We start from the raw sequence: 19,375 nt of genomic DNA, 5'->3' as shown, positions 1-19,375 counted from the left end.
ATCGCTTTTGCATAACCTCAGAGAACTCCTTGCACAGATCCTCATTTGTGGACCCGAAGATAATGTCATCGACATATACTTGAACCATAATCAAATCATTGTTGACCTTCTTGACAAAGAGTGTTTGATCGACGATTCCTCTCTTGTAACCATTCTTCACTAAATGATCAGCCAGTGTGGCATACCATGCACGAGGTGCTTGGTGAAGACCATATAGTGCTTTGTCAAGGCGGTAAACATGATCAGGATGAGTTGGATCCTCAAAACTTGGAGGTTGACTGACATAGATCTATTCTTTTACTTTTCCATATAAGAAAGCAGTCTTCACGTCCATTTGATACACTTTGAAGTTCATGTACGAGGCGTATGCCAGAAAGATGCGAATTGCTTCCAGTCTGGCCACCGGTGCATAGACTTCATCGTAATCAAGACTTCACGTTGCCAAAAGCCTTGTACAACAAGCCGGGCTTTATTTCTAATGATCACCCCATTGTCATCCTTTTTATTTCGGAACACCCATTTCGTTCCAATCGGCCTTTTATTTTCTGGTTTCTTTACTAGCCTCAAAACATTCAGCTTCTTAAACTGTAACAGCTCTTCTTGCATGGCCTCTACCCAGGAGTTGTCTTTCAGTGCGACTTTGTAGTCCTTGGGTTCCACCTGTGAAATAAAACAAGCAAAAAGACATCTGTTAATGTTACCGGAAGTACTGCGTGTTTGGATGCCAACGGACGGATCTCCGATGATGTTCTCAGTCGGATGTCGATGATGAATTGGCAGCCGTGGAATTTGGTCGACATGCTCGATTGGTGTGGCCTCAAGTTGGATGGTCAGGCTCTCTATGGGATGGAAGATAGTGGTCGCAGGGACAGAAACACTCGGTTGGGGATTAGTTCCATCCTTTTGTGGTTCAACCAAATGTTTTGTAGCAATGGGACCTTCCCATAGGTTGTCATAGAATGGAACAGCAACAGCTGGAACAGTAGTTGTGTTGGTGTTATCAAAAGTTTCATTCGGACTTGGTTCAACCTACACACTTGATGCATCAACCTCCATTGCAGGACCTTGATTGTCTTCTTCTGAGGGAGGTGTGGGGACCGATTACACCACACTTGGTTCTGCAGGAGGTGGCTCTACTTGATTAACATGAACATTTTGATTGTTGTCTGCTGACACGTATGAATCAGAATCAGAACCAGTCATGTCTTCAACAGCTTGCATTTCAGTGGTGTCGACAGAGCGCTGGTCAACAACAACCGAGACTTGTTGATTAGCCACGGGTTGTACATTAAGTATAGGTGCAGCAGCAGCTATGTCAACATGTCCAAGATCTTTTAAAACAGCATGCATCAGGATAGACTGATCATCATCAGGTTGAACAACTGGAGTAACAACAGGAGAAACCTTTGGTACAACAAGTGTCATGTACATTCCATGAAATTGCTTGAACAATTTTTCATAATCAAACATCCAGTCTGGACCATTGTGTGCATCAGTAGGGTTTAAATCTTGCCAATCAATGTTGAAGGACTCCAAGATTACTCTTGATTTCTTGTTATACACGCGATAAGCACTTTTATCAGCAGAATAACCAACAAAGTAGCACTCATCCGCCTTTTCAGCAAACTTGGAGGTTGTTCCAACATTTGTTTGGAGTATGATACAGGGACATCCAAACGTTCTGAAGAAATTTACCCTTGGCTTCGTTCCATAGAAGACTTCATACGGAGTCTTGTTCAGTCTTTTGTTCAGAAGCACACGATTCTGTGTAAAACAAGCAGCGTTGATAGCTTCACCCCAGAAAAGCAATGGTAGTTTGGAATATGAGAGCATTATTCTAGCGGCTTCCATCAAAGTACGGTTTCTTCTCTCAGCACCCCATTTTGTTCGGGAGTATAAGGTGCGCTGAGTTGATGAACAATTCCCTTGTTTTGACAGAATTCATTCACCATCTTGTTGCAGAATTCTGTGCCGTTGTCACTTTTGATACATTTCACATTCTTGTCAGTTTGATTCTCAACCAACACGATAAACCTGAGCAGAAACTGTGACGTCTCGTCCTTGTGCCCTAACAGAAATATCCAACCGAAACGCGAAAAGTCATCAGTAATAACCAGACAATAGGCTTTTCGACCTATTGCCATTGGTTGAATTGGACCAAAAAGATCCATGTGAAACAATTGAAGAGTGGAATTGATGGAATTGACAAGCTTGGGCCTATGAGGGAGTTTGTGCTGTTTGCATTTAGAGCAGGATAAACATTTTTCAGCACAGTGAAAAGATTTTACTGGCAAACCCCTCACATGGTCACCTTTAACCAACTTGTTCAAGTTCTTAAAGTTGACGTGACCCAACCGTCGTTGCCATAAGGATGAATCATTCTCCGAGGCCTTGGACATCAAGCAAGAAGCAGACCGCATGGAGTAATTGCTTTTCATGTCCAGAATGTAAGCATCGTTGTGTCTCGGAGTACGCATCATAATCCATTCTTCAGGGACTTTAAAACCTGGTTTCAGAATGAGACATTCATTTTCAGTAAATAGGGTTGAAAATTTCTTATCACAGATTTTAGAGATGCTGAGCAGGTTGTGGTTGAGCTGTTCCACCAGATTGACTTCATCGAATGTCAAAGTACTATTCGAGACATTCCCTTGTTTCGTTATCTCTCCTCCAATATCACCGGCAAAAGAAACGTGACCACCGTTGAATGGTTTGATATCGAACAACAGCGACTCGTCTCCTGTCATGTGTCGGGTGCAGCCACTGTCTAAGTACCAAATACTGTTGACAGGCCGTCCAGGCTGTCCCTGCACACACGAAGAACCAGTTAGTGGAGGGTTTCCCGAGACACTCTTGTCTCGGGAAGGTTAAACACAAAATCACCAAGTTTAATTTTATGATTTCTGAAAATATAATCCTTTGGTGAATCAGAATCTGAGGAACAATCCCTCGAGGAACTTGAATTATGGTTACCTCGGTTTTTGAAAAGTTTTCTGGATTGCCTTCGTTTTGGTTTAGGCTTAACCACAAAATCTTCTTGATTAGCCTTTGAGAAAACCTTTGAAAGGTTCTTGGGCTTCTCAGCCTCAGACCCCTTTTCTAACCTCTTTCTTTCTCTTTGAGTTAGCTAAAATGGTTTCTTGGGTTTTTCGGTTCTTTTGGATCTTAAATTTGTCTCACTGGCTGAAGTGTAAGTTTGGTGAGGCATTTTCCTGGTTTGAGCATTATACCTAGGAAATGTCTGACCAAACTTACTGTTGAAGTCTCTTTGTTGTTTGTGCCATTTCTTGCAATGTCTTGCAAGATGAGACGGATTTCCACAAATGAAGCAACATTTTATTTGGTTGCATTTATAGACATCTTGCTCACTGAGATATGTGGGATGAGGTGATGTTGTTTGGTTAACATGTTGGTGACCTCTATCTGACTGATAATTGTAAGCATTTGAATGATGAGTTGCAAAATAATTTGATTGCCTAGGTTTCTGTTGAGAGTAATAAAAGTCACTATCAAATTGATCATAATATTGAGAACTATTGTTATAATTTGTATTTTGAGAAAATGAAGTTTTCTTGGGTGGAACATATTTACATGAAATGCTTGGTTTTTCATTTTCAATGCTAATTTTCTCTTTTATTAAGTTCTCAATTTTATTATCAGTTGATGAGCAGCTTTGACTAGTCTGTTCATTAACCTTGACTTCGATGGTTTCATCAAATACAGTTTCACATTCTGAATCAGAAGAGGAACATTCACTTTCATTGCAAACATTTATACAACTGTCATCACTTGATGATTCATAAAATACATCCTTTGATCTAGACATTAAACTTCCTATCATTGATTCACACAATTTGTTACAAACAGGATTGTTAATTGATTTTGTTAGACCCACACAGGATTCAAAACGTGGTTCTAACTCTCCTTTTGGTTTACAACCCTGGTTAACCTTCCCACCACTTACATCACCTGCTACACAAGACATGTTGACGTTAGAATTATCAGATGATGAAATTTGAGCTGTTGATGGAGAGGCAGCTGAAACAAATTTCACTGGTTTTGGTAGTTTACCAATACCATAGGCTATCTCTTCATCAGGAGAAGTATTAAAGCTAAAATGGGGTAGGCAAGTGTAATTATCATTCATTGGTGGAGGCACCGCTGAATAATCACAACCTAGTCCCAATTTAACTTTAGTACTTCTTTGAGCTATGATAAGATCATCTAATTGTTCAGATGATGCTTCAAATCTTTCAACCTGTTTTTCTTTTTCTCGTTTATCAGAAAGATCAAGTTTCAACTTTTCAATCTCATCTTTTAGTTTAATAATTATGTCTTTATAATAGATGACATTGTGCTCTCCTTGAAAGACTTTAAGTTTAAGATTTGCTACGTCATCGTGATGTGCTTTAATCTTTTCAACATATATCTTGTCAGCCTTTACATACTCAGCATTTAGTTGACGAAGTTTTGCATTTTCTTTCAAAACTTCGTCTTGAAGATATCTATAATATGTAACCTTATTTATGCAAGCATGAGAGCAAAGATTTCTTGTTACCTCATCAGATGGTGACGTATCAGAACTTGCAGCAGCAGATGAAGAAGCTTCATTGTTTGTGAGAGCCATGCCAGCCATGTTGAGAGGATTCTACAGCTCTTAAAATTGATTATCCCAATCCACACCAACTTGGACCTCCGATTGGGAGACATGGGCCTTTGAGTTTGAGTTTGAGTGGCCCTTGTGTGGATGACCTCCAATTCTTTGTGATGAGCTGCTTGGTTTCTGCACCTCATGCCTTTTTCCTGCAACCTTGCTGTTCTCCTCCTCTGTTACCTCAGTCACACGAATATCATTGGCAGGTTTTGACGGATTCGTGCATTCTCGTGAAAAGTGACCTATCTCACCACAGTTGTAGCAACGCAGCTTTAACTTATCAAACCCGATCCTTTCACTGTCTGAATCATTGAAGCTATCCTTCCTGTACGTCTTCATGAAGTTAGTAGCTCTTTGCACTACCATTGCCATCTGGTACTTGACATCCATCTTTTCAAGATCCTTTTGATTGATATCTCTTAAATCTCCAGCTTCAAATTGTGGTGGCAATAGATTTCCTTGCATCAACTCTTCATGGCTTGACAGAAAAGCGTGAACTATTGCAATGTTGGAGTCATTCAACATGGGTAGTGCTTCATAGAGACTTGAAGGTTTGCTTGGTTGAGGTTTTGAAGATGAGGAAATCCCTTGAGCTTTTAAGGCTTGGGCAACCGCATTGTCGACTGCCTTTTGAAACGAACTTGTATTAGAAGAATCTGATTGATTAGTTGTTGAGATGAATGTTGTTGTTGTGAAGGTACACTTGGGGAGTACTTGGGAGTGGTCACGGGATACACATTCTGTTGAGCTTTGCTTATAAAAGCAGTTGGCATTGAAGAAGCAGAACTCACTCCAGCTTGATTCAGAGAACTTAGATGATTGTTCATTCTCATCTGCTCATCCATTTCAAATGACTTGATAGTGGATATCAAGTCAGTGTTTGACATCATATTTAGATCGGTAGTTCTCTTGATTGTGACAGTATTGGTACTCCAGCTGTATGGCAATGAATTCATCAACTTGTGGTTGACCTCAGCATTTGCAATGTTGACACTTGCAGCCCTAATTCTTACCATCAACTTCTCAAATCTCTTTACCAAATCCAAAACAGCTTCACCTTGACGATGATTGAACATATTGAATTCTTCCTTTAATAGGGCCTTCTTGTTTTCCCTTATTTCGGCATTGCCCTCAACTTTTTCAACAAGTGCTTCCCACAGACCTTTGGCACTTGTCTGTTCATGAAGAGTTTCAGTGATTTCATTTGAAAGGCAAACAGTCAATATGAGATAGACTTTCTTATCTTGTGCTAATAGGTCCCTGTCTGCTTGATCATAGTTATCTGGAGCCCTAAGTTGTTCCCCAGCATCAGTGCGAGTCACGGGAACATGAGGACCTTGTTCAAAACATCTCATCAAATCAGTCTCAATCAATGAGATATAATTCATGAATCTCCATTTGAAATCTGCAAAGTTATCATCCAAGGTCATATACTTTGGTGGCTTTGTAGGTGTTCCTACTTGGTTTTCCAACAACAAATACCCCTTCAGCAGCTCAGAATCAGTACTCGTCATGATTTTAGAAGTCTCATACTTAGCAAACTTTAAACAGCTTAAAAATTCAACACTGGTAAGTTTTTCGCGCGAAACACCTTTTCAAGCGAAGCGAAAAAAAACGAAACCAAGCGAAGCGAAAAAGTTCAGCTAAGCGAAGCGAAAAAGTTCAGGTAAGCGAAGCGAAAAACTTTTGATGCGAAGTGAAAAAATTATATGCGAAGCAAAAAAGTTTTCCAAGCGAAGCGAAAAGTTTTCAAGCGAAGCGAAATTTATTCAAGCGAAGCGAAATTGTTTCAAGCGAAGCGAAAAACTCATTGATGCGAAAAAGTTCAGTTTTCTAGAAGTAATCTTTCTTGGAATCTGTTCCACCTAACTATCAGTACCAGGTCAAAGGTTGGTACACTGATTTTCATGTCATGAGAAGCGAAAGTTTTCGCTTGTTAATTTCAGCACTTTTCAAACCAAGAACACCTTCTAAGACATTTTTATGAAGATTTTTGCCGATTCTTTTTGTAATTTTCTTGTAAAGAGCACTTGTTTTCTTCTTCTCAAGATCAAAACCCAAGGATGTGATCCAAAAACCCTCAACTAGTGAGCCGAAGCTCTGATACCAATTGCAGGTCCCAAGCGTGGGTGGATCTAACAACGTCTTTGGATCAACCTAACTTAGTGCTAGCGGAAATCACACTAAGCAACCAAGAGGTCTCGGATCTTGATATTATGTTCGGTTGAGAGTAGAAAGAGAGAAAGAGAGAGCCGAGAGAGAAAGAAGAGTGTGTAATGAGTTTTTTGCAAAAGGTTGTTTCTCTCATGGCATGCTCCCTATTTATAGGGAGGCATGCATGAGAAGCATGATTTATATTCACTAAGGCCCAATGGGCTTCTTTACAATGGACCGTGGCCCAATACATACAAAATGACCAATTGGCCCCAAATAAATAACCGAACTAATACAAAAGACTAAAACATACAAAAACGGGACCTAACAGTAGAGGCCATGGAAGAGGAAATTCTTGCTCTAAAGAATAACAACACTTGGGTATTGGTACCTCGCCCTTCCAATACAAATGTGGTGGGTTCAACATGGATTTTTTGGACAAAGTACAAATCTGATGGGAACATAGATCGTTATAAAGCTCGATTGGTTGCTCAAGGGTTCACACAAATACCCGGACTTGATTACTCTCACACTTTCAGTCGGGTTGTTAAAGCCTCAACTGTTCGCGTTGTCCTTGCTCTTGCTACCATCTATGAATGGCCTTTACGGCAATTAGATGTTCGCAATGCCTTCCTTAATGGTAATCTCGTTGAAACAGTTTATATGGAACAACCACCAGGGTTTTTTAGTAGTAACAATCCTAACCATGTATGTCGATTACAAAAGGCTCTTTACGGTCTCAAACAAGCACCACGTGCATGGTTTCAAAGACTTAGCACCTTCCTCACTAACCATGGTTTTATTTGCAGCCAAGCCGATACCTTCCTCTTCACTTTCAAGAAAAATTATGTGCTCGTCTAACTCCTTGTGTATGTAGATGACATAATCATCACTGGCAATAACAGCTCCTTCATACACACTTTCATGTCTCAACTTCACAAGGAATTCTCAATCAAAGACTTGAGAGCCTTAGGTTACTTCTTAGGACTTGAAGTAACACACACCAAAACGGGCCTCTTTCTTAGCCAAGCTAAATATGCATATGATATTCTAGCTCGGGCAGGTTAATGGATACTAAGCCTGTGCCTACACCTCTCTCTACATCAGAAACATTCAGCTCACAGGGAAGTTTGTTTCATGATCCTACATTTTATAGATCCTTGGTTGGTGCTCTTCAATACCTTACCATTACACGACCGAATTTATCCTACGCGGTAAACCAAGCTAGTCAACACCTTCAATCACCCACTACATCTCACTTTCAATCAGTCAAACGCATTTTAAGATATGTGAAAGGGACAATTTCTTTCGGCCTAACCTTTGACAGACCAAGCTACCAAATTAGTTGGTTATTCGGATGCCGATTAGGCAAGGTGCATCGAACCTAGTCTCTTGGAGTGAAAAGAAACAACCTACGGTCTCCAAATCAAGTTGCGATTCTGAGTATCGTGCAATGGCAAATACTGCAGCTGAGATTATATGGCTCACACATCTTCTTCGTGAACTTCATGCTTTGCCACCGGACCGACCGACCCTACTATGCGACAACAAAAGTGCCATCTTCCTAAGTCAAAATTCAGTCTCTCATAAACGGGCTAAGCATATCGACATTGACTATCACTATGTTCATGAATTAGTCTCTTCTGGTCGTCTTTACACTAAGTTCGTTCCATCCAATCTCTAGGTGGCAGATATTTTCACTAAGAGCCTTCCAAGACCCCTCTTTGAACGATTTCGTTCTATGCTTCGCGTTGGTCCCCCACCTGTACGATTGACGGGGGGTAATAGTCAACCATAATTCACGGGATTTGTTATCAATGATTGTTTGTATTTTTAGATAGTGTATCATGTTATTTTAGGACTGATTATATGTCCATATTCATAGGAGATGTTTAGCCTATTTATTATTGTAATTATTTTGAGCATAATCAATCTTGGAGACTTTCAAATATGAACAGTAAAAAACCCTCAAAACAGATTGAACGAAATTGACATTTCAGCCCCCAATCCTAATATCGAACGAAAGATTTTTCATCATTTAATTTCACCATTTTCTATCACAAATACTCACTTGATTAACAACTTACCCGGATTCAAATCTCCAAACATAAAAATACCGGGTCACTGTAATCGCATGTTTCCAGAAGAAGAAAAAAGACGCTAATAAACCCAAACAGAGAGACAGGTGTAAAGTAATCATCAATACGTGGAACAGCTGAAGATGACAGAAAATCAACGTGGAGCTGCCAGAGTTAATAGAACAAGAGGTACAACAATTTTAAGCAATATGTAAAGAAACAGTGAAAAGCACTCTGATGAGATATTTGCAATTTAAAACATATAATAATAAGATGTAAAATCACAAATACATAAACTTCAATATTAAAACAATACATAAATACAGAAGTTAACTTACAAGACGTGGCAACTCTATATGTTTCAAATTTGTAAATGCTTACACTTCAATATTATCAGTGGCAATACCCTAATTATGACGCCCAACGCCTTCACGTTTTACCCAATATTGCAAACCATGAGACATAATTATATGACAATTTATTATTTTTTTTTATCTATTTAGTAAAAAAGTTACAAATAAAAGAGCTCATCGTAGCCAATGCCACTGTGGCGTTTAAGTTTGTAAAAGTTTGAAAACAAAAGAAGTTGATTATGAGTCTATTGAAACATTGATTTTCGTTTGAATGTTTGATATGCAATTACATAATAAATCAAAAGAAAAGATTTGGATATGAAAACTTAAAATAATGAAGGTGTGATACGCATGATATAACCCATAACACATTGATCAAATACAATATTAAAATTCTGCGTGTGTGTAAGGTGGATCAGAGAAGAGTTTGTAAAACCAATTCGGATTTTGTTATATTTAATAAAAATATTTGGCTGATCTGCTGGTAGTGTGACAAATCCATTAAATTCATTTTTTTTTGTGATTTAAATATGCTTTTACATATGAAAGATTTTTTAAATCAGATAATACACACACACTAGTTTTAGAAACCCGTGTATTACACTGTATAAGTTAATGTATAAATTACAATGAACAATTTAATACAAATAAAATAAAGATAATTAAGTATCTTTATATTATGTAAAAAATGTATTAAAAATATAGTCGCTTTATATCATCAAATACATTTGAATTTTAAATCTAGAATGGGTTGTTCTATCATCGGTATACAATAATGAAGCAATGCCATTTGCATTTAAAACAATGAGACATTTAGATCTGAAAGATGTAGTTAAAGTTTTTCACAAAAATGTTTTTCACTCCATACCCTAAACCCTATACACTAAATCCTAAACCATAAACCAAAAAAGACACCAAATTTTCCTTTTTAAACAGCTTTTATGATGCCTCTTGTACTAAATATAAAAAAGGAAAAATTTGTCTATGATTTTTAAGACTTATTAACCATTGAATATTTGTAAAAAGTAAACAAACTTATTATAGTTTTCTTCGATATGAAGATGTCTCAAAAATTAAATGTTAGTGTACTCTTTAAATATAAACTCTTTTATATACATTTTAATTTTTAAGAAAATATATTTATGACACGTAATTATTATATATACTAATAATTTTTTTTATATTAAGTATGTTTGCAATATAATTTATAGCATTAAAATTCAATCAATGGAGATTGACCAATTAATTTATAATTAATACTATATTTAGAACAAATATATTTTTTTTCCACAATAAAAGAGAAGTGATTTGTGCAGGAATTTGATAGTGAGAATTAACCTTAGAATGCCATGTATCTAGAATTATTTTCTTTTATTAGTATAGTTAGATATATTCATATGCATAAGCATATTTTTATTTTTGTTATGTTACAAAATATAAATATTTAGAAAAGTTAAAGATGTTAAGGAAATTGATTTAATTTTTAAATGAAAACGTAATCTAAGAAATCGTATATTATAATAATAATAATAATAATAATAATTATTATTATTATTATTATTATTATTATTGGTACATTCCTTTGTATAATATTATGCCTGAAATTATTATATACTAGAAATTAAAATTAAAATTAAAATTGGTTAATATTTCAATGCCATTTTTATTTAGTTTTATATTTTCTCATCTAAATTATAATAAAAATTATTTATTTTGTTAGAAATTGTCCAATTTTAGAATATATAATCTTTATTTATATGAAAAGTTTCTAAAATGCCTGCAAAAAAATATTAAGAATTTAAGAGGGAAAAATTAGCCAAGAATGAATATGAGACTACCACATCATTCTCATTATTTTCTTTTATTAGTATAGGAAGATTAAATTGATTGCAACATAGTAATAATTTCTGAATCCCTTAATTGATTGTAAAGGTGATCGAATAATTATCGAAAATCTTAGAATACAGTTTTGTTTAATAACCTGCAATCAACATATAATATGGGATACAAAGTATGATAAAACATGGTATAAAACAAAGGTCTTACTTAAATAAACCAACTAAAATATCTTGTTCGTACCAACCCGCGAATACACTCTTCGTGTAGAGCCGCTGACTCGATTGACCAAAGGACACGACTATCCCGTGCCACTGTACATAGTCGAGCCATCCACGTACAGCCTTTAATCGGATAGACCGTATGCACAAGGAGATGGAGAATCATTGTATAGTTGTGTAACTTAATTTCTTTAAGATTTCAGATTATTGACTGTACTAAGACACAACTATGTTTAGCATCACAATATAAGTAACTTTCTCCAATATTAACCCAAAATTTATTCTATTTATCCAAGCAATTATCATATCAATTTTATCTGAATGTGTGAATCTAGTTATATATAACCTTGTGTGAGTTGTATATATCCTTAAATAGTTTTTGGAGATTAATCCTTAAACTTACATCTAAATTAATTCTAATAGTACAAATAGTGCAATTGGGTTCTTAGTAAATGAAATATCTACATGTGTATGGTGGAGATGGATAGAATTCCTACTCGGGCAGCTCTAACTGTTAGAAACATTCACTCAAGTTCTTTCGTGCCCACTTTGCGCTAATACTAGGGAGACCTTGAACCATATCTTCACCTCTTGGTCAGTTTCATCGGTTATTTGGCATTTTGTTAGCATTTGGTGCAAGCTCAATCCTATATTTGCTTTCACGGTATGGAATATTTTTTACCTCTGTTAACAGGTTCCGAAGGAAGTTTCAAAGGACATTATTCATGGCATTTTGGTTATCGCGTGTTGGTGCATTTGGAAGACCTGAAACGAGACTCGTTTCTCAAATGCAGATGCAACCCCAAGGAAGATTTTGGAAGATATTAAAGCTCTTAGTTTTTTAACGTGTTGGTGTTAGCCTTTTTGGGCGTTCTTACTAAAGTTCTATTATCAAAAAAGAAAATATTAATAAACATTCATCAATAGTTTACTGTCTTAACACAGTTTCACATAAAAATCAGTTAACTCAGGTTTCAAAATCCATTAAAAACAATGCAAGATATTGGTCAGGATATACAATTAAAATAAAATCTAATCAATATATACAACTCATTATATCAGATGCTTACAAGATATATATAAGATCACACATACAAGTTGTTTGAATCAATTTTATCATTAATAGATAAAAGAGTTTGGAGTTTGTTTACTACAGGCCAATATTTGTGACTTGCGATATCAAATTACGAAACCCATTATTTATTCAAGGTCAAGATAATAATTAATGTCTGCGAGAAGTTCGGACACGATACTAGAGCTTCGGTGCACGCGTTTAACTTCAACGGGAGAATGCTTCTAAAATGTTTTTTTAGCTATACATAGGGACTTGTTGTGTTTGTTTGTGTGTGTTTTGTAAGGCGAAATCACTCACCCAAGGGGAGCTCTCCTTGGGTGGGGTCGGTTCATTCGTTTATTACCAATCTTTTAACCGATTACGGAGTTGCTCACTATTTATATTATCGTTATATTATTTTGTTCGATCGTATGATTTACTGCACCCGTCTCGCACGATTATTAAGAACAAAACCGTTCATTATCAGATCCGATTTCGAGACCTACATTTACCTTATGTTGATGACAGGTAAATATATGCAGAGTAACACATGCATTAGAACTATATATGAAGCAATTATAAATCTTAGAAACAGATAAGAATTAGTAGTGATCTTATCCCTTCACTGTATAAGAGCATCTCCAACGCAAAGTCTGTAACCCACATGAAGCAAGGCGGGCACTAGGCGCGCAAACGGACCTCCAGTGTTGTGGAGCCGCTGCCCTGCTTGGAAGTTTGCCGCAGCTGACACATAATTTTAATCCACACACATTGTATACATATAATTTTAATACTTTAAATGGGGTTTGTGTAGCTTTTTGTTGAAGAAATTAAGTGTAGTTTCTTTCTCTCTTAATAAAAATTACACATCTAAATACTTTTAGTTACACATTAATTAGCAGTTAAGTAGTAGTTATTCAAATATTAAAACTACAAATACATGTAACAAGTAATGATCATTCATCATCAATACGATTAAAAAGACAGGATAAGAAACTTACATTATAAATTAACCACAAAACTGTATAAAGCTCAAAAGTTAAGAAGTTACAAGCATCACCTACCGAGTAAAGAAGCCGACAGGGTAGAAGCTTCATCACGACAGCTTATTAGCTCACAAGCTTAGTAGCATGTATATATATATATATAAATATATTGCTACAATAAGTCTAAGAAGTTAACTTTATGTGACAGGACATGAATTGAGAGGTGAATCCTTACGAAAGACAGAATACCCCTTTCACTAAAAGGGGAATAAATCATCTATGTACACAAATTAAACCACGGAGATGACTTTTTATCACATATAGAAGCTAGACAGACTCAAGGAAGCTCTTCGCTCGCATATATAAGGAGTCCCATACATTTGTTATTATTCATTCCGTCTCTCTCACTCTTTCTTTATACTACATAACACTTAATAATCTCTCATATTTATCACCTCTCAATTCAATATGCTACTTTCACATAGACTGATCACAGAAGGCCCTCTTCTAAAACTGGAGACATTCTTTGTTCTTAGCACATTGATATCCCTTCGTGCTAAAAAGTAACAAAGGATAAAATAATACATGTCACGTATCCAGTCCCTTCGCAGATGATATGAAATTTCCCTTGTTTTTCTCTCACTATATTAATGTATGTATATGTGTGTATATACATATTGGACTCACACCAACATTTGTGGGTGCATTTAGCCTCCAACACTTGTATACTCCTCAATTTCTTCCTCTTCACTAAATCCTCACATTAGTTCATTTCTCTCTCTCTAAACTTTCTTTCTCATTTGGGTCGGACTATCCATTTCAAGACTCAAACATGTTAGCTAACGACCCGAATACGAAAGCGGGCAAACGAAGGAGAGACCAAGATAACAAAAACAACACTAATAAGCATCCGGTTTATAGAGGCGTTTGAATGCGGACATGGGGTAAATGGGTATCCGAGATCCGGGAACCGAAAAAGAAGTCTAGAATTTGGTTGGGTACATTTGCTGACCCAAAAATGGTAGCACATGCACATGACGTGGCAGCACTTGCCATAAAAGGATCGTCAGTGATCCTTAACTTCCCAGAACTGGCGAGTGTGCTGCCACGTCCAGTCACGTGCTCCCGACGTGACATTCAAACGGCAGCTACTAAAGCTGCCGCTATGAATCATCTTAACCCTAATAACCAACCTATACCCTCCACGTCATCATCTCCGTCAACGTTAATATCCAAGTCGGATGAGGCAGTTGGACGAGATATTGGAACTACCGATTTTGGGAGCGGGTTATGACTCGGCTGAGTCGAGAAACGATTACGTGTTTGTGGATTCCGGGTGGGATTGTTACTTGTTGTCGACGCCGTGGACGGTGGACATCGACGGTGGTTGTTTCGCCGGAGAGAGTGACATATTTTTTTCTGATGCGTATTCATGGCAGCATTATTGAAAGAAAGAGTAAATGAATTGTTTTGTCTTTTATGTTCTAGACTTTTTTATAAAGAAATTTGGTTGGGGCCCTTCTACATTATTGGAACATATTTATTTCAACATTTTGAAAAGGTTAAAGCAGTTGGATATAATATTATTCATGTAGTTCATGTTATGTTATGTGAATTTTCTTATCTTGGTATCCTCTTAACAATTTTATTAAAAGGTTAATTTTAAATCCGTGAGAGGTTGTTTGATTGAGTAAAAAAGCATTTTTCTAAATAGCTTTTTAATTAGTCAGTCTTTTGTTAATTTAGTATCAGATTACTGAATAACCCTTACACTTCCTATTATTATAAACTAATTATTGAATTAATTAGTTTCATTAAATATGGATAGGTGAAATCATTTTATATTAAATATATTTTAACCCTTCATTAAATAGAACTAAATAATTTAAAGGATTTTATGATTATTTCTTTTTAGTATTTGGGTCACTCTTTTCACCATTTTATCACAGTCCCAACTATTCACATACTAGTCACTCATTTAATTTACCAGTCCTGCATAAAAAACGAGAGAGATCTAATCAAGGTTAAAAAGAAATGAGTGGCTTAGATTTCTTATTCATGCTCTTTCATTACCGGTTTCAATAATCTATTCATTTCTCGTTTATTGTTGGTTTCTATTTGAAGTTGGAATGCAGATAATCGGGTAAGTCAATAATTCAAATGGCCGTTAAAAAATATAGAAAGAGTATATTTTGAGTGATTTACCGTGACACATCTTAACCACATTATTTTAATTTCGCTAACTTTCTTAATTAATATAATCATAAAGTGCAAGTAGCCTTTGGATGCGCAATATCATTCAATTAAACGTGTTAAAAGTTTGTCACCATTACTATTTTGGGGCACAAAGCATTAAATAGAACAATAAATGAATTAACTAAATGGAAATGGCAATCCCCTGTATGTCTAAAATAATGTAACAAAGTAGTTGTAGGTCCCAAGTCGGGTGGATCAAACAATGTTTTTGGATCAACCTAACTTAGTGTTAGTGGAAATCACACTAAGCAACCAAGAGGTCTCGGATCTTGAGTTTATTTTCGGTTAAGGAAAGGAGAGGTTAGAGAGAGAAAGTTATAGAGTTATTGCAAAAGATTTTCTTTTGTATATCAAACTTCAACAACTTCAACAACCTTGCTGCTCATGGCATGCTCCCTATTTATAGGGAAGCATGCATGAGAAGTATGATATGTCAATTGCCCAATGGGCTTCTTTACAATGGACTGTGGCCCAACAATATACAAAATGACCCGTAGGCCCAAACATATAACTTAAACAATACAAAAGACTAAATATATGGGACTAATAATCTCCCTCTAGTCTTTAGTATTGAAACCCGTCGGTGTCGTAAATCAGGCATTCGTCCTCTGTCAGTGGAAGTTCAACAAGTCTACGCACGAACTTGTTGAAGGCTTCTACTATCCGGTCGATATTCTGACGGCCTATATCCTCGACGGTTCCCAGCGGCTTCTTGTAGAGCTTCTTCACATCTTCAATGTGGAGTCCCATAAGTTCATGCTCGTCAAACACTCTGATCTCGTGCATACCACGGCAGTGAATAACGGCCTTGCCGGTTTTGTTATCAAATTCCCAAGCAATGAAATCTCAGAGAGTGTTGGGAAGATAAGGCTCGCCATGATAGATCTCGTGACATTCTTTGGGCGCCTTGTATCTCCACATCTTGCGAGGCTCTCCGGTAGCCGGGTCTATCTCTCTTGGGTTCCGGTATCTGCGACCCTTATTTGGTTCGAAGTCCTTGTAGTTGACTTTCGATTGACGCTGCAGGTAAGTCGGGACCCAACTTTCCAGCGTACTCCCAGTAGCACCAGGACCTAAAGCTTTCTGAAAGTAATTTAGATCAAGCTCAGGTAGAGTCTTCAGTTCGTGATGAGTAAGATAAATAAGATCCCCGCTGTAGCGTCTGATGGCCCAAACCTTATTTCTTTGATCATATCTAGCATATACGATCAGTGAGTCATCGTGATATGGATAGTTAAGCACGCGGGCAGACGCATAGTCCATGACGATATGTGTCTTACGCTTCTTCTTTGGTGGTGGTGCAGGGACAGAAGCTGTTGCAGGAGCCTCCGAAGCTTGAGCAGGAGGAGTATCTAGATTTGGCGAGTAATTGATGTCATCTTCTTGTTCATTCATCGCCATTTCCTTTTCAGTTCCCTCTATGAACTCCTCAAAGTTTATACCTGCATTAATAAAGTCAGCGATTACACCTGTATTGTCTGTCGGAGAGATGAATCTTTGTATAAGCTGTCAAGTATCGAATCATCATCTCTGACTTTACTGGCTGAGCCGGTGTTAGCAGGGTCTTGAGTATCATGTTGAGATTGTGGAGGTGATTGAGTGTTAGCTCCACCTCCACCTCCACCTCCTGCCGTCCCGGCTCCTCCATCTCCTCCACCACCGTTGCCACCACCACCATCATCATCATCAAAACTGTCATTTACGTCATCGATGTTGTCATCTTCTTCATCATCATCATCCTCTTCGTCTCCATCATATCCACCACTAGCGCCGTTAGATTGGCCGCCCTGTTGTACTAACCGACCAACAGTCGCCTCTCCCTCTGACACAGCAACCGATACTCCTCGCATGGCCATAGAAGGACCTGCGGCTGGTTGCGATCCACCAACTTGAGAAGTCTCGCCAGACCTTCTCCAAGTTCTAAAAACAGCATCAAGCCTATCCTCCAGACCATGAAATTCGTCTTCCTGAATGCCCATCAGGTCTGAGGCCGCTTGGTATTTGCTCACCATCTCCTCATTTGTTTTGAGTTGTAGCTCATTCAGACGCTCTTGATCTTTTAATCTTTCCTTGATGGCTTCCATGTCTGATCTGAGCAATTCAAGAGAGGTGGAGGAAGCGAGTTGATTTTCCAAATCAGCAACTTGTGAGTTTGTAGCTTCCTTCTCAACATCCCACCTTCTTGTGGCATCTTCAATTAATGCTTGTTCTGAGAGCACTAGCACTTGGTAAATTTCTTTCAAGTGTGCCCAATCGATCTCCAAGTCTAGCGTGATCGGCTCTCGGATTAGCATTCTCGGACGCCTCATGATTCATCAAAGTTTGAAGATTTTGGATGCGGGTGTGGAAGGTATTGGTCAATAACCGTTGATTTTCAGCAACTTCATCACTTGCTGCTTTTTGCTCTTCCAACACCCGTATCCTTTCCTTTAGGGCCGCCTTCTCCTTTTCGTCCTCTAGAGCCCTTTGCTTCATCTCCTTGATAAGCTTGAGGAGGGCAATCTCTCGTTCTGCCCTTTTGGCGTTTGATTCCTCCAGTGCGACGATTGATATAAGGCTAAATATATATAAATCCCTTGTATATTTAATATAATATTTTATTAGTTTTCGTTCGTTTTTTATTAGAATTTGTATATTACTAATTTATTTGAATATTTTAGGTTCCGGGTTTCAATCATGTCAAAAAGAGGGCGAAAACAAGCAAAATGGAAGAAGGCCCGTCGCGTAGCACTTTGGGCTCAGGTTTCTAGAATATTCTACAAATATTAAGTTTATGGGCTTAGATTTACAGAATCTTCTACTAATTTTAAGTTTATGGGCCTTAAAAGTCTATATAAACACCCATAAACTTAACCCTAATAATAACTTGAAAGCCATAAACAAAATTTGGAGCTCAAGAGGTGATCTTTTGGAGGTTTTGAAGGCTTGGAATCATACGGTGGCGTGCTTATCATCCAAGAACGAAGACCACGGGTTTTATCGCCTTTAATCTTTCGTTTCTTTTGTTTTCCACCATGAATTCCTTTATTATTGTTTTGTTTTATTTTATGATGTTAGGCTAAAAATTATAGACTGCCTAGGATTATGATGAACCTATTTTGACGTTGTGTTTTGATTTGGGATTTATTTATCGTTATGATTTTTATGATTTAGTAAAAGGTTTAATCATATTAAATTGATGCATATGGATATTTAGGATTGTTTGATTAATTGTTATTATTCCATAGTTGCCTAGATTATTGCTTGTTATTAGGATAGGTTGCTATTAGGTCATCTACTTTGTGTTTTTGACTATTTTATGATTGATATGCATTAAGATCATAGGAATAATAATTATTAATTAATTAAACCTAGGTGTGCTGCTAACCTAAATCTATAAGGTGCTAGGTTATTGATAGATCTTTATTATTTGATCTTGCTAGATTTAGTTCTTCGTAAGGAGTCCGTCTTGGTTTGATTATTTAATTATTGTCTATTGAATCAATTCGATATATTAAACTGCCTTTGATTTCCGCGCTGTAAGGTAGGATTTCGTATAAAGGAACTAAATTGTAAACAATTGGGTGACCGTAAGCGAACTTGATTTTTAATACTGGTGTGCGTTAAAACTTGTTAGAAATCCATAGGCTTTCTCTTGAGAAGGGTCAGGGGTCCTATTTGGTTTTTCTTTTAAGTGTCTATTTTACGATCTCAGTCCATAACTAAATATTTTCCCGAGTCAATTCATTACCAAAATTTAGGGGAGTCTAGCCTATGTAGTTTTCTCATCATCATCTTATTTTC

General features: G+C 37.0%; 1 pseudogene; it reads left to right on the top strand.

The window, feature by feature from the left end:
* Nucleotides 1-7,147: 7,147 nt before the first annotated feature.
* On the top strand, nt 7,148-14,784 carry LOC143595295 (ethylene-responsive transcription factor ERF043 pseudogene; annotated as a pseudogene).
* Nucleotides 14,785-19,375: the final 4,591 nt, after the last annotated feature.

This window comes from Bidens hawaiensis, unplaced genomic scaffold (genome assembly GCF_021521415.1).
Source record: "Bidens hawaiensis isolate Kalapana, Puna unplaced genomic scaffold, B.hawaiensis_p1.1 tig00044873_1, whole genome shotgun sequence".
In the NCBI taxonomy this organism is placed as follows: domain Eukaryota; kingdom Viridiplantae; phylum Streptophyta; class Magnoliopsida; order Asterales; family Asteraceae; genus Bidens; species Bidens hawaiensis.
Note: the sequence above shows the minus strand (reverse complement) of the source record. Positions and strands in the feature narration are given on the sequence as shown.